We start from the raw sequence: 14,738 nt of genomic DNA on the forward strand, positions 1-14,738 counted from the left end.
TGAAGATGAGCTATTGTTATGATATATAATGATGCTAGAAAAAGTGATCGAAACTATCATTGATGAAACTTATGCACTTGCTAGCATTCATACTTCATAAATTATTTATTTTATGATTTACCTACTCAAGGACGAGCAGGAATTAAGCTTGGTGATGTTGATATGTCTCCAACGCATCTATAATTTATAAAGTATTCATGCTATTATATTATCAATCTTGGATGTTTTATATGCATTTATATGCTATTTTATATGATTTTTGGCACCAACCTATTAACCTAGAGCCCTTGTAATGGACGACGGCATCGGGGTATCAGCCCGGGCATGGTGGAGGAAGACGGCGGTGGATGGGGTGGCGGACGGAGGAGGCTAGGGTGGAGAGGGTGTTTTGGCGCCCACGGAGTACGAATGGGTAAATGGAGGGAGAGAGGAAGGGGGAACCATGTCTTCAGGGCGCGCTTGTCTCAAATGCGAGGAAATTTACAAACTTAGCCCTCGTTTAAAATTTCCTACATCACAACAATATGAGATGGTTGGGGATAGGACGGTAATCTCGCATACACCGAATATTTGCCGACGAGAGTTTGTTTTTGGTGCCCACCGTGTATGAATCGGGGAGGGAGTCAATTTCGGCTGAGGAGACACTTTGTTTTGGCGCCCACCATGTATGGATACGGGTGAGAGGCGGTTATGTCACGTTTGAGTAAAATTACAAACCTACCCCTATCGAAACCTATAAAAATCGAGCCGATAGGCTTTGCGTGTCAGGGATAGGAAGTAATTTACATCTCGCGGATTTTGGTTTCGGGCGGTTAATGCAAATTTCCCTACTTCGTTCAAATTTTTGCAGAGCAAGAGTGCACGTTTACCGTGCCAACTCAATTCGAATCCAATTTGTACTCTATTTTTGTTCGGCCAGCATCCATTTTCGATTGGAATAAAGTTCTATATACATAAATTTTTTTATATATGCTTTCAAAGGCACAACACCCTTTATACATAAATATGGTTTACAAATGGCATGATCTGAGATTCATAAGGTTGTATCCATCTTAATTTGTATTTTCAAATATTTGAAACCACTTTATGTTGAAATCCAATGAATGCATTCCTCGCTAACTGTCTCCAATTGATGTGTGTTTCATGCGGTTTTTTTACTTCTCAAACATGTATAATGTGTTTCACACACGCAACATATAGTGTAATCCCGTTTAGACATTAATTGCATATAAACCATGCATTATCTCTAATTAAAGAATCTATGGAACACTAATATTGATAAACTATATAACATTACACGTGTCACCAAATTTAAATGAATATGCATGTTTGATACACCAATTTGTGTTATGATATTATCGATGTTGTGATCTCTAGTTTAAATATTTGAATCCCCTTTAATCCAGATATTTGTCTCATATAGCTATCACTAATGCTTATATAGGAGTATCTCTCTAGACCTATACATGTTCATCGTCTCTCGGGTATCTCTCGTGCTACCTGTATGTCGACAATGATCTTTTATCTTCGTAACACACTGACGGTACTCTCTCCCTCGACCTTCATCACTCTATCTCTCTATAAGTATATCTCGCTCCCTGATACATCTCCAACGTATCTATAATTTATGAAGTATTCATGCTATTATATTATCAACCTTGGATGTTTTATATGCATTTATATGCTATTTTATATGATTTTTGGGACTAATCTATTAACCTATAGCCCAGTGCCAGTTTCTATTTTTTCCTTGTTTTAGAGAATCGCAGAAAAGGAAAACCAAGCTGAGTCCAATTGACCTGAAACTTGATGGAGCTTATTTTTGGACTAGAGGAAGGCCGTGGAGTAAAAGAGTTGGGCCAGAAGAGTCCCGGGCTGCCCACAAGGGTGGGAGGCGCGCACCCCTGGGCGCGCCCCCCTACCTCGTGGACAGCCCGGAGACCCCCCTGACTTGTTCTCGACGCCAAAACCTCTTATATATACAGAAACCTCCAGACATTAACCTAGATCGGAAGTTCCGCCACCGCAAGCCTCTGTAGCCACGAGAAATCAATCTAGGCCCTCTCTGGCACCCTGCCGGAGGGGGCCATCATCACCGGAGGGCATGGAGGAGGATCCCGGAGGGGCCATCGTCGTCATGAAGGCCAAGGACCAGAGGGAGAACCTCTCCCCATCCAAGGGGGAGGAGGAGGAAGCACAAGGGGGAGAACCTCTCCTCCTCTCTCTCGGTGGCGCCGGAGTGCCATCAGGAGGGGAATCATTGCCTCGTTGATTGTCTTCATCAACATCACCATCATCATCTCTTTTACGCGGTCCACTCTCCCGCACCCCACTGTAATCCCTACTTGAACATGGTGCTTTATGCCACATATTATGATCCAATGATGTGTTGCCATCCTGTGATGTTTTGAGTAGATATCCTTTGTCTTTGGGTTGATTGATGATCTAGATAGATATGAGTTGTATGTTTTATTTTGGTGTTGTCCTATTGTGCCCTCCGTGTCGCGCAAGCGTGAGGGATTCCCGCTATAGGGTGTTGCAATACATTCATAATTCGCTTATAGTGGCTTGCTTGAGTGACAGAAGCATAAACCCGAGTAAGGGGGTTGTTGCGTATGGGATAAAGGGGACTTGACGCTTTAATGGTTGGGTTTTACCTTAATGATCTTTAGTAGTTGCGGATGCTTGCTAGAGTTCCATTCATAAGTGCATATGATCCAAGATGAGAAAGTATGTTAGCTTATGCCTCTCCCTCATATGAAATTGCAATATTGATTACCGGTCTTGTTAACAATTGCCTAAGACAATTCCGCACACCGACCCATCATTATTCCACACTCGCTATTTATAATATTTAGTAATATATTGTAAATTTATGATAACAGCACCCACTTTCATATTTTAGCTCTCCAATATCATGCAAAGTTATCCTCTTCTACCCACAACGTAGTTTTATTTCTCGTTTCAAGTTGGAAGGAAATGTTCGGTGTACGTAGAGTCGTATCAGTGGCAGATAGGGCTCGAGAGAATATTGATCTTACCTTTAGCTCCTTGTGGGTTCGACACTCCATACTTATCACTTCCACCTTTGGAAATTGCTACGATGATTCCCTGCACTTGGGGATTATCACTCCCAGCTATGTGTCCCTAACTATGATTCTCCATGTGAATCTCTTTCTCTCACACAAACACAAACTTCGTCTCCCAGGGTCTCATTTCTCTCTACTATTCCCCTGTGTGCTACTCGCACACCCCCTCTCACACAGAGATGTCTTTCGCTCCTTAGGTATGAGAAGCTAGGACTCTTCCTCTTAAATATCTCTTTCTCACACACAAACACAAACTCTGTCTCCCAGGGTTTCATATCTCTCCACCATTCTCTTGTATGTTGCTCACACACACTCTCTCCCTAGAGATATCTTGCATTCCCTCATATGTCTCTCTAGCTATCACTCTTGTTGTGAAATATCTTTCTCTCTCGCGGACACAAAACTCCGTGTCTCGGGATCTCATTTCTCTCTGATATTTGTTTGTATGTGACTCACATGCACCCTCTCTTCTATCTATCTCACACCCACACACATAACTCAGCCTTCTGATCCACTCGACTCCTATGTCTAACAAACACTAGCATGCATCTTTATCTTTCTATTTATCTGTTTCTCCATCAACCTTGTTTCTCGCACTCACTCTTGCTTCCTATCACGCATACTATATATGTTTCTCTCTATACATGCAGTCATGTGCCCTCCTTTTGTCTTTCTCTCACACACACATAACTTCACCCTCTGAACCACCCGGCGGTCATCTAACACTCAAAACTAGCCGATGTCCCTCTAGCTAGCATCTCTATCTTTGTATCTATCTGTAGTTTCTCCTTCAACATTTCTTTCTCGCATGCACTCTTGCTTCCTACCACCCACACTATATATGACTCTCCATACATGCATTTATACGTTGATCTCTTTTGCACAATCGTTGTGTCTCGCTCCCTATGCTCGCCATATAGCATGCTCGAGCCCACGCCACTATCTATGAAAAAAAACATGCTCTATTATCGGGCCTTCATCCCTCCACTCTCACATGCATGCATATTGTCATACCGATCCTTCTATCCCATGTCGTTTATCTTATGACTTATATATGTCTTCTTTCTTTTATCTCGATCAAGCGCGCGCGCACACACACATCCCACGTATACATGTATACCTCTCACACAGGCACGTTTAAGGTCTTCTATTTCTCCATACTTAGTTAAGTACCCTCAGCGCTAATGCCACATCGACTCGTTCTCTTCTTATGTGTGCATAACTTCCGCCTGGATGGGTAAAACACACACTCACACTTAACAATCTCCTTCTAGCTACCCCCCTCTCTGAAAGAAAAAACATGCTCTATTATCGGGCCTTCATCCCTCCACTCTCACATGCATGCATATTGTCATACCGATCCTTCTCTCCCATGTCGTTGATCTTATGACTTATATATGTCTTCTTTCTTTTATCTCGATCAAGCGCGTGCGCACACACACACATCCCACGTATACATGTATACCTCTCACACATGCACGTTCAAGGTCTTCTATTTTTCCATACTTAGTTAATTACCCTCAGCGCTAATGCCGCATCGAATCGTTCTCTTCTTGTGTGCGCATAACTTCCACCTGGATGGGTAAAACACACACTCACACTTAACAATCTCCTTCTAGCTACCCCCCTCTCTCACTCTTCCCCTATATCGCCGAAACCAATAAGACCATCCCTTCGTTTAATTCCCGCCTACATGCACCATCGATATATAGTAGTCTTCCTCGGTGTATCTTGAACAAACACGCTCTCTCGATGTCGACTCCTCTCACGCGCACACGCCTTCTCTTCCCTCTCTACAAGCCTTTTATCTCTCGCACCCCCTCGTTGGTAGCCTCTATCATACAAATAACCTCTCTGTGATGAAGCCACGCACACTTAAATTACATCCGCCATTGAGGACCCCATGTCACACACACACACACACGCACACGCACGCACGCACCCACCCCCCCCACACACACACTAAGACTCCATCTCACACACACATGCTCTAGGCGGAGCATTTGTTCCTACCACCCTTCGTCCAACCTTACCTGTATGATAAACAATCACCTTAATTTACTTGTATAACATGGACAAATTCCACTTTACTTTAGTAGTTAGCAAACTTATCATCTCTACTCATATAAAAAACTGAGTTGGTGATGATGGTGTGCCTGCCATCTTGTAATATAGACCGTCCGATCTATATCTGATGGATAGAAAGCAAACTATGACAATTTTACAAAAGATACCCGCACCTCTCTCCCACAATCTCATTGCTGAGCAATTAAAAAAGGAAGTCTCTGGAACAATCTAGCATGGTGGCCGCTGCCGCCTACCGGCTCCGTCCATCCCCATGCCTCCGCCCAGTCCGACCGCCATTCACCACCACGCTCCACTCCTCCTCACCTTATCTCTCATCTTTTTTTGATGAAATGGTCGAGATACCAGTTTTCCGATAAAATTCTCAAGATATCATTAGTTTTTACACATGGGATTACTCCTGCATGGGTCAATCACAATAGGTGTTTTGTAAAAAAATTCATATTGATGTTCCATGCAATGCATGAGCATCTTGCTAGTAATTATATAACACAAATCATGAGCAGGAAGTGACATTTTTTTTACACAACCACGTTAACATGGCCACGTAAATCACTAGCTAAAGTGTAATACCATTATACATATATCCCGATGCAAAAGGTTGAGTACATGTCCGAAGAGTAGAGTCGCACACACGCACTCTGTCTCTTAGAATCTCTCACACACACCAGTTACGGGACGCCCACTTAAGCAGACACGTATGTTACAATTTGTGCACCCGCGGGTACACATGATGGTGCACATTTATTTAAGCCGGACGGCGAACCCAAACAGTAGCTGCATTCATTCCCCTCCCGCCGCCTCTTCTCAGGTCGCCGTCGCCCGGTAGCCATGGCACGGCCGAAGGTAACAACATACGCCATACTCCCGCCGAAGCGGCGCTTTAATCTGGAAATTTTAGTGGTCATGCATGCTTATATTTGTGCTAGCACTCCTATATAAGGGTTGACCGGTCGCTTCCCGCTGACGTGCGCGGGCGGTGGAAGAGGAAGGAGAAGGGAAGCGGGCTGTCGAGTAACATTTTTTACCACAATTTCTTAGGAAACTGGGTGCAATAATTGAGTAGTTTTGCAAACTGCCAGTACTACACCTGAAACGGTTCAAAACCAATACCACCACCATGCCCGTGTCTGACCGCCCTGGCCGACCCAACCCCCCTCCCTTGCCAGTGCACGCTTCCTTGCTCCTCGATATCGGAAAGAATACTTCCGTTCACCAACATGTGGGACGTCGACCATCCTGGTCCACTTGCCATGCACGCAGAACTCCAAGGGAGAGTCACCCCGGTCATCGCGCCATAGTAATAATGACTAATGAGATGTCAAATCACATGCCCAACCTTTCTCACTGTGAAGTTTCTTGGACGAAGGAATCATCATGACTTCGTTGAATTCCGCTTCTTGAACAAAACTACTATACCAGCAGTACTTCTAGCTAAGTACAGTAGTTACTTAGCAGAGGCCTCCTTTGGTTCATATGATAGGAATTTTATAGGAATATGAAAATCATAGGAAGTGAGATGACATGCATCTCAATTCCTATAGAGAAAGAGATGCCATTTGATGCATAGGATAGGAATTTTTCCATTGAGTCTAGGCTAATGTACTGGTCATTTGCTCTAAAAACTACAGTAGTAACTAGTATTGTTACATGCTCGTAATTAATTAAACAAACGTACGGGTGACACATACACACACACTAACTACTACTAGTACTACTACTTCTCACATGCTGGCCAGACGTCGTTGTTCTCCTTCCCGGCTTTGTCGGCGACACCCCACCGTGCTTGGATCTCCGCCGACCTCTCCACAGCAGCGCTTGCATCCTCTTCTTTCTTGCGGCAGCGAGCCTCTCTCTTATTGAGTGCTTTCTGACATTTCCGCTCCCTCTTTGTGGCTTTGGCCGCCTCTTGCTCTACCGCCCATTCGGCCTTGGCCTCTTCAAATTCCGCCCACGTAGGTGTGAGTTCGCGAGCGGCGATGAACTCGGCACGGCAGGATGCCATCGCTTCCCTACCATTTTGTGTGCGGTCGTGGGCGGCAAGGAACTCGGCGCGGCGGGATGCCAGTGCTCCCTTACCGGTTAGTGTGTGGCGCGGTGGCACGAACGACACTTGGTGACAGCTCTGGGGTGGAGTGGCCGGACAACTGTATAGTGCATTGGTTTTTCAAGAGCTCAAGGACAGAAGACGAAGGAAATTTGGATTCCCCTTCAATCCTAGTCATTTATTAACGAGTAAAATGCATTGGCGGTCATCGAACTTGTCTTGATAGCTCACTTTGATCATTGTATACGAGATATGGTGATTATACGGTCACTAGCTCAGCGTATAGCTCCATATTTGTCTGGTTGACTAGTCAAACAGTCCGCATGCGCCTCATCAGCTCGTGTTCTTTATCTATCTATCTATGCGGGCCTACCTGTTAGTGGAGAAAGAAATAAAAACCAAAATTATGCGTATGTGAAGAATCAAACCACAGACTCATCGCTGCAACACACCCTCGTCAGCCAAATGAAAATGAAATACTTTGCGTTAAATGCACAAACAGATTTTTTATATTATACATGATGCACACATTAGAGCACACCGTCCATAGAGGCAAGTAGCATGTACGCACGCAGACACTCACGCTCACGCTATCAAACCATGCTAATGCATGCACGTCGCCCTCTCAATCAAAGTCCTGCTCATGGCGCAATGCAAACGGCGAACCCGTCACCTGCGCGCCCTGGTGGTACCTGACATTACGGTTTAGATGTTTGCTGGAGGCCTTCGCGAACACCAAGCATATATTCACCTGGCTCAACACCAACGGTCATACTCGTGACTCGGCACCTTGCTCATGTATATCGTCCATCACAACGAAAATCTATAAAACAGCCTAGCTTGAGAGGGTACTATGGTACGGAGTATGTACTATCGTGAGCGACCAATCATAGTGCCACTACACACGAGTGTGTGTCTGATCGATTCGTCCATTATTTGTAAGTTATGCATGGTTGTGTGGTGTCTAATGGTAGTCCGAAGGCTAGCTGGCGACAAGAGCGGTTGCATGGACGCCTAGTTGTCAATACATGGCGCATACGCTTCAAAGGCTAATCATCCATGAGTTCACATTTTACCACCATGCTAGCGTCTGACTGCCCTGGCCTACTGAAACCCCTTCCATCGCTAGCGCGTGCTTCCCACCTGAAACGGTCACTGTCTCTCCCGAACGTCAATGCCGCATTCACCAGACTTAACAGCAGGTGTAGTCGGCGTGTCACTGACATACGGGCCAGATGTCCGTTGGGCCCACATGTCAGTGACCCAATCCACCTGCAGTTAAGTCACTAGAGCACCATCTGAATTCATGCTCGACGCGACCTCTCACTGGCGTCGGCATTGTAGCAGCGCGACGACCGAGAGAGCGCCACCCACGCGGCATCCTGGTGCAAGCGACTGCTCCGCATTTTAACGACACCACGGCCATCCTTCCGCCCGCCGCCCACATTAATGACACTTGGCTGCCAACGAACCTACTCCGGCGCTAGCTGTCCATCCGTCTGCCATGGCTCATTGCCATTCGCCCGCTATATTAACTTGAGCCCCAGCTCCCAGCCATAGCCAAAGACCCACAATCATTCTCCTCCGGTCCCTTCCTTCTGTCGGCACCACTGATAACCCACAAATATAGGGGACCGCAATAGTTTTTGATAAGTAAGAGTGTCGAACCCAGTGAGGAGCTAAAGGCAGAACAAATATTCCCTCAAGTTCTATCGACCACCGATACAACTCTACGCACGCTTGATGTTCGCTTTACCTAGAACAAGTATGAAACTAGAAGTACTTTGTAGGTGTTTTTGGATAGGTTTGCAAGAATATAAATAGCATGTAAATAAAAGTTAGGAGCTGCTTAGATAAAGACACAACTAAATTAGTTTTAGTTAAGAGTGTTTGTTGTCAAACAAGAAAGTTATTTGTCCCTAGGCAAACGATAACTAGACCGGTAATCATTATTGCAATTTTATATGAGGGAGAGGCATAAGCTAACATAATTTCTCTACTTGGATCATATGCACTTATGATTGGAACTCTAGCAAGCATCCGCAACTACTAAAGATCATTAAGGTAAAACCCAACCATAGCATTAAAGCATCAAGTCCTCTTTATCCCATACGCAACAACCCCCTTACTCGGGTTTGTGTTTCAGTCACTCACGCAACCCACTATAAGCGAATCATGAACGTATTGCAACACCCTACAGCGGGGATCGCTCATGCTTGCGTGACACGGAGAGCACCATAGGACAGTACCAATAATAAAACATGCAACTCAAACCAATCACGATCATCAAATAACCCGTAGGACAAAACAGATCTACTCAAACATCATATGATAGCCATACATCATTGGTAAATAATATATAGCATTGAGCACCATGTTTAAGTAGAGATTACAGTGGGTAAGAGAGAGGTTACACTGCTGCATAGAGGGGGGAAAAGTTGGTGATGATGGCGGTGAAGTTGTTGGTGAAGATTGCGATGATGATGATGGCCCCCGGTGGCACTCCGGTGCCACCGGAAGCGAGGGGGAGAGAGCCCCCCTCCTTCTTATTCTTCCTTGACCTCCTCCCTAGGTGGGAGAAGGGTTTCCCCTCTGGTCCATGACCTCCATGGAGTGTGAGGGGTGAGAGCCCCTCCAAGATTGGATCTGTCTCTCTGTCTCTCTCTGTTTCTGCGTTCTCAGATTCTTCCCTTTCACCGTTTCTTATATTCCCGGAGATCCGTAACTCATATTGGGCTGAAATTTTAACACGATCTCTATCCGGATATTAGCTTTCCTGCGGCGAAAGAAGGGCATCAACCGCCTTACGGGTGGCCCACGAGGGTCAGGGGCGCACCTAGGGGGCAGACGCGCCCCCTGCCTCGTGGCCACCTCGGGCACCGTCTCGTGTGGATTTTTCTTCCCAAAAATCATATATATTCCAAAAAAAATCTCTGTCAGTTTTTATCCCGTTTGGACTCCGTTTGATATGGATATTCTGTGAAACAAAAAACATGCAACAAACAGGAACTGGCACTGGGCACTGGATCAATATGTTAGTCCCAAAAATAGTATAAAAAGTTGCCAAAAGTATATGAAAGTTGTATAATATTAGCATGGAACAATCAAAAATTATAGATACGACGGAGACGTATCAACATCCCCAAGCTTAATACCTGCTCATCCTCGAGTAGGTAAATGATAAAAAAGATAATTTTGATGTGGAATGCTACCTAGCATAATCTTGATCACATATCTAATCATGGCATGAATATTAAGACACGAGTGATTCAAAGAAATAGTCTATCATTTGACATAAAAACAATAATACTTCAACCCTACTAATAAAGCGATCATGTCTTTTCAAAATAACAAGGCCAAAGAAAGTTATCCCTACAAAATCATATAGTCTGGCTATGCTCCATCTTCTTCACACAAAATATTCACATCATGCACAACCCCGATGACAAGCCAAGCAATTGTTTCATAATTTTGACGTTCTCAGACCTTTTCAACTTTCACTCAATACATGAGCATGAGCCATGGACATAGCACTATAGGTGGAATAGAATATGATGGTGGAGGTTGTGTGGAGAAGACAAAAAAGGAGAAAGTCTCACATCAACGCGGCTAATCAACGGGCTATGGAGATGCCATCAATTGATGTCAATGTGAGGAGTAGGGATTGCCATGCAACGGATGCACTAGAGCTATAAGTATATGAAAGCTCAAACTGAAACTAAGTGGGTGTGCATCCAACTTGCTTGCTCATGAAGACCTAGGGCATTTGAGGAAGCCCATCGTTGGGATATACAAGCCAAGTTCTATAATGAAAATTCCCACTAGTATATGAAAGTGATAACTCAAGAGACTCTCTATATGAAGAACATGGTGCTACTCTGAAGCAAAAGTGTGGAAAAAGCATAGTAACATTGCCCCTTCTCTCTTTTTCTCTCATTTTTTTTGTTTTTTTCTTTTATTTTTTTTATTTTTTTGGGCCTTCTCTTTTTTGTTGGCCTTTCTCTTTTTTTGGGCTTCTTTGGCCACTTTTATTTTGATAACCTCACATGGGACAATGTTCTAATAATGATGATCATCACACGTTTATTTACTTACAACTCAATATTATAACTCGATCTAGAACAAAGATATGACTCTATATGAATGCCTCCGGCGGTATACCGGGATGTGCAACGATCTAGCGTAGCAATGACATCAAAAAACGGACAAGCCATGAAAACATCATGCTAGATATCTTACGATCATGCAAAGCAATATGACGATAAATGCTCAAGTCATGTATATGATGATGATGGAAGTTGCATGGCAATATACTCAGAATGGCTATGGAAATGCCTAGGTAGGTATGGTGGATGTTTTGAGGAAGATATAAGGAGTCTTATGTGTGATAGAGCGTATCATATCACGGGGTTTGGATGCACCGGTGAAGGTTGCACCGACTCTCAAGGTGAGAAAGGGCAATGCACGGTACCGAAGAGGCTAGCAATGATGGAAGGGTGAGAGTGCGTATAATCCATGGACACAACATTAGTCATAAAGAACTCACATACTTATTGCAAAAAATCTATTAGTCATTGAAACAAAGTACTACGTGCATGCTCCTAGGGGGATAGATTGGTAGGAGAAGACCATCGCTTGTCCCCGACTGCCATTGATAAGGAAGACAATCAATAAATACCTCATGCTCCAACTTCGTTACATAACGCTTCACCATAGGTGCAAGCTACGGGAATCACAAACTTCAACACAAGTATTTATACAATCCACAACTACCCACTAGCATTAATCTAATATCACCATCTTTATATCGCAAAACTATTGCAAGGAATCAAACATATCATATTCAGTGATCTACAAGTTTTAAGTAGGATTTTATGACTAACCATCTGAATGACCAATTCCTGTCATCTCTCTAAATATATATAAGTGAAGCAAGAGAGTTTAATTCTTTATACAAAAGATATGCTCGCGCTCTAACAAATATAATTGAAGCAAAAGAGCATTCTACAAATGGCGGTTGTCTAAGTGAAGAGAAACAGGTGATCCAAACTTCAAATGATATAAGTGAAGCACATGAAGCATTCTATAAGGCCATACTCAAAAGATATAAGTGAAGTGCAATGAGAATTCTATAAATCAACCATGGAATATCTCACACCAGCATGGTGCATCAAAGATAAGTGAAAACTGAATGCAAAAAACGCTCCAAGATTTGCACATATCACATGAACGAAACGAAGACGAAAACATACTGATACTTGCTGAAGCAAGATGGGATGCCTTCCGGGGCATCCCCAAGCTTAGACGCTTGAGTCTCCTTGAATATTTACTTGGGGTGCCTTGGGCATCCCCAAGCTTGAGCTCTTGCCTCTCCTCCTTCTCCTCATATCAAAACCTCCTCGATCTTTGATCACCTCATCCACACAAAACTCAACAGAAAGTTCGGTAAGATCCATTAGTATAAAAAGCAAATCACTACTCTATGTACTGTTGCAAACCAAATCATATTTTGTTTTTGCATTGTAGCTACTATAATATAACTTTTCCATGGATTAATCCACTGATAGAAATCGATAGTTTCATCACAACAAGCAAACAATGCATCAAAAACAGAATATGTCTTAAACGGGATAGTCTGTAGTAATCTGAACATTCACCATACTTCTGGTACTTAAAAAATTCTGAAAAAATAGGGAAAATAAAAAATTTGTGTAGAAAGACAGTGCAAAATGTTTCAGAACCGTTTGATGTTCCGGTAAAAATGTAAAAACCGCGCACTACAGCCAAAGTTTCTGTTTTGCACCGCAGAAACCAACAAGCAATATAAACATCCTAAAGGCAAATCTTGGCTCATTATTTTTATAATACAATGGAATTGCACAAGGGGATAATTATTATTTTTAAAAAAATTATGCAATCAAGATTCACAATGTTTCCGTGAGCATGAACAAAGTTCAAGGAGCTCCCTCACTTCAACAATGCTTGTCTCTCTCACTTTCACATTCCTTTTTAAAAAGTTTTGGGTTCCCCTCTTTATTTTTTTGTTTTTAAACTCTATAAAAGCACTCAATAGAAATAAATGACTCTCTAAAACTTCCGGGTTGTCTCCCTGGGAACGTTTTCTTTAAAGCCATTAAGCTAGGCATAAGGTGCTCAAGTAATGAATCCACCCGGATCCCAAGGAATATAAAAGCCAATTTGAATTAGCAATGATTTGGCATTTAGCAGTGACCAAAAAGCAACATATATCAAGAAATGACGAAGTCTAACTCTCTTCGTATGCATCGGCATGTCATACAAGAACAATTCATGCACATCAAGTAAAGGCCAATGCATAGCATAATAAGTTTCTTGCTATTTTACCGTGTTGGAAACATAGACAGGCGGAGATGTAGTTCCTCTCTCATAATAATTGCAAGTAGGAGCAGCAAGCACAAGCATATTATATTCATCAAAATTATCATGTGCAATGGTAAAAGGCCACCCATCAATATAATCCTTAATAAGTGCAAACTTCTCTGATATAGTGTAGTTGGAGAATTCAAAAAGATAATATGACTATCATGTGTGGGTGCAATAGCAATAATTTCATGTTTAACATAAGGAAAAATAGCAAGTTCATCTCCATAATCATAATTCATATTGGCATCTTGGCCACAAGAATAGCAAGCATCAAGTTCATCAAAAAGGGATATTTCACACGAATCAATGGGATCATAGCAATTATCATGGCATTCATCCTTCAGTAAGAATGAAGGGACATTAAATAATGTATGAGTTGGAGAGTTGCTCTCATTACAAGGTGGGAACGGGTAGCTAATCCGATCTTTCTCCTTTTTTTCTTCGCTCTCCTCATCATATTTTTCATCCAATGTGCTCATAGTTTCATCAATTTCTTCTTCCATAGACTCCTACAAAATATTAATCTCTTCTCGGACAGCAGAGACCTTCTCAATAAATTCATCAATATCATAATTGTATTTATAATTCTCATAGAAATATTTAACGATAGCTAAATTTTCAGGTCTATAAACCGAATCATCACTTCAAACTCTTTAAACAAAGATTCAATTTCACAAACACCCTTAAAAGAAAAAAATTCTTCTATTCGTTACACATCATAGTAATCATATATAACATTTGCATAAGAAGCTAAGGTTTCATTATCATTAAATTTGCATGAAAAGGGAGGTGTGGAGCCTTCATCCTAGAGCAACAAGTATAATCATATCTCAAGCATAATTGTCGAGCTTACTAATGCAACATATAAGTTTGATCCCATAATAGTTTCCCTTTTTGAGTCAAGCGATAATCCCTAAAGTATTCACATTGATCCAACGTGTCTCCCATTATATAATTGAATGGGGTTTTCTTAGGATTATTAAAGTAGTGCATAATATCTTTCACATAATGAGCATCGAGGGTTTTAGGAGGTTCCCCATCTCCATAAGTAGCAAGTAAACCTATTTTTTTGTATTTCGTGTTCCATATCCATAACTAAAGATAGAGAACAACTT

This window comes from Triticum urartu, chromosome 6A (assembly GCF_056163025.1).
Source record: "Triticum urartu cultivar PI428250 chromosome 6A, HENAU_Tu73, whole genome shotgun sequence".
NCBI lineage: Eukaryota > Viridiplantae > Streptophyta > Magnoliopsida > Poales > Poaceae > Triticum > Triticum urartu.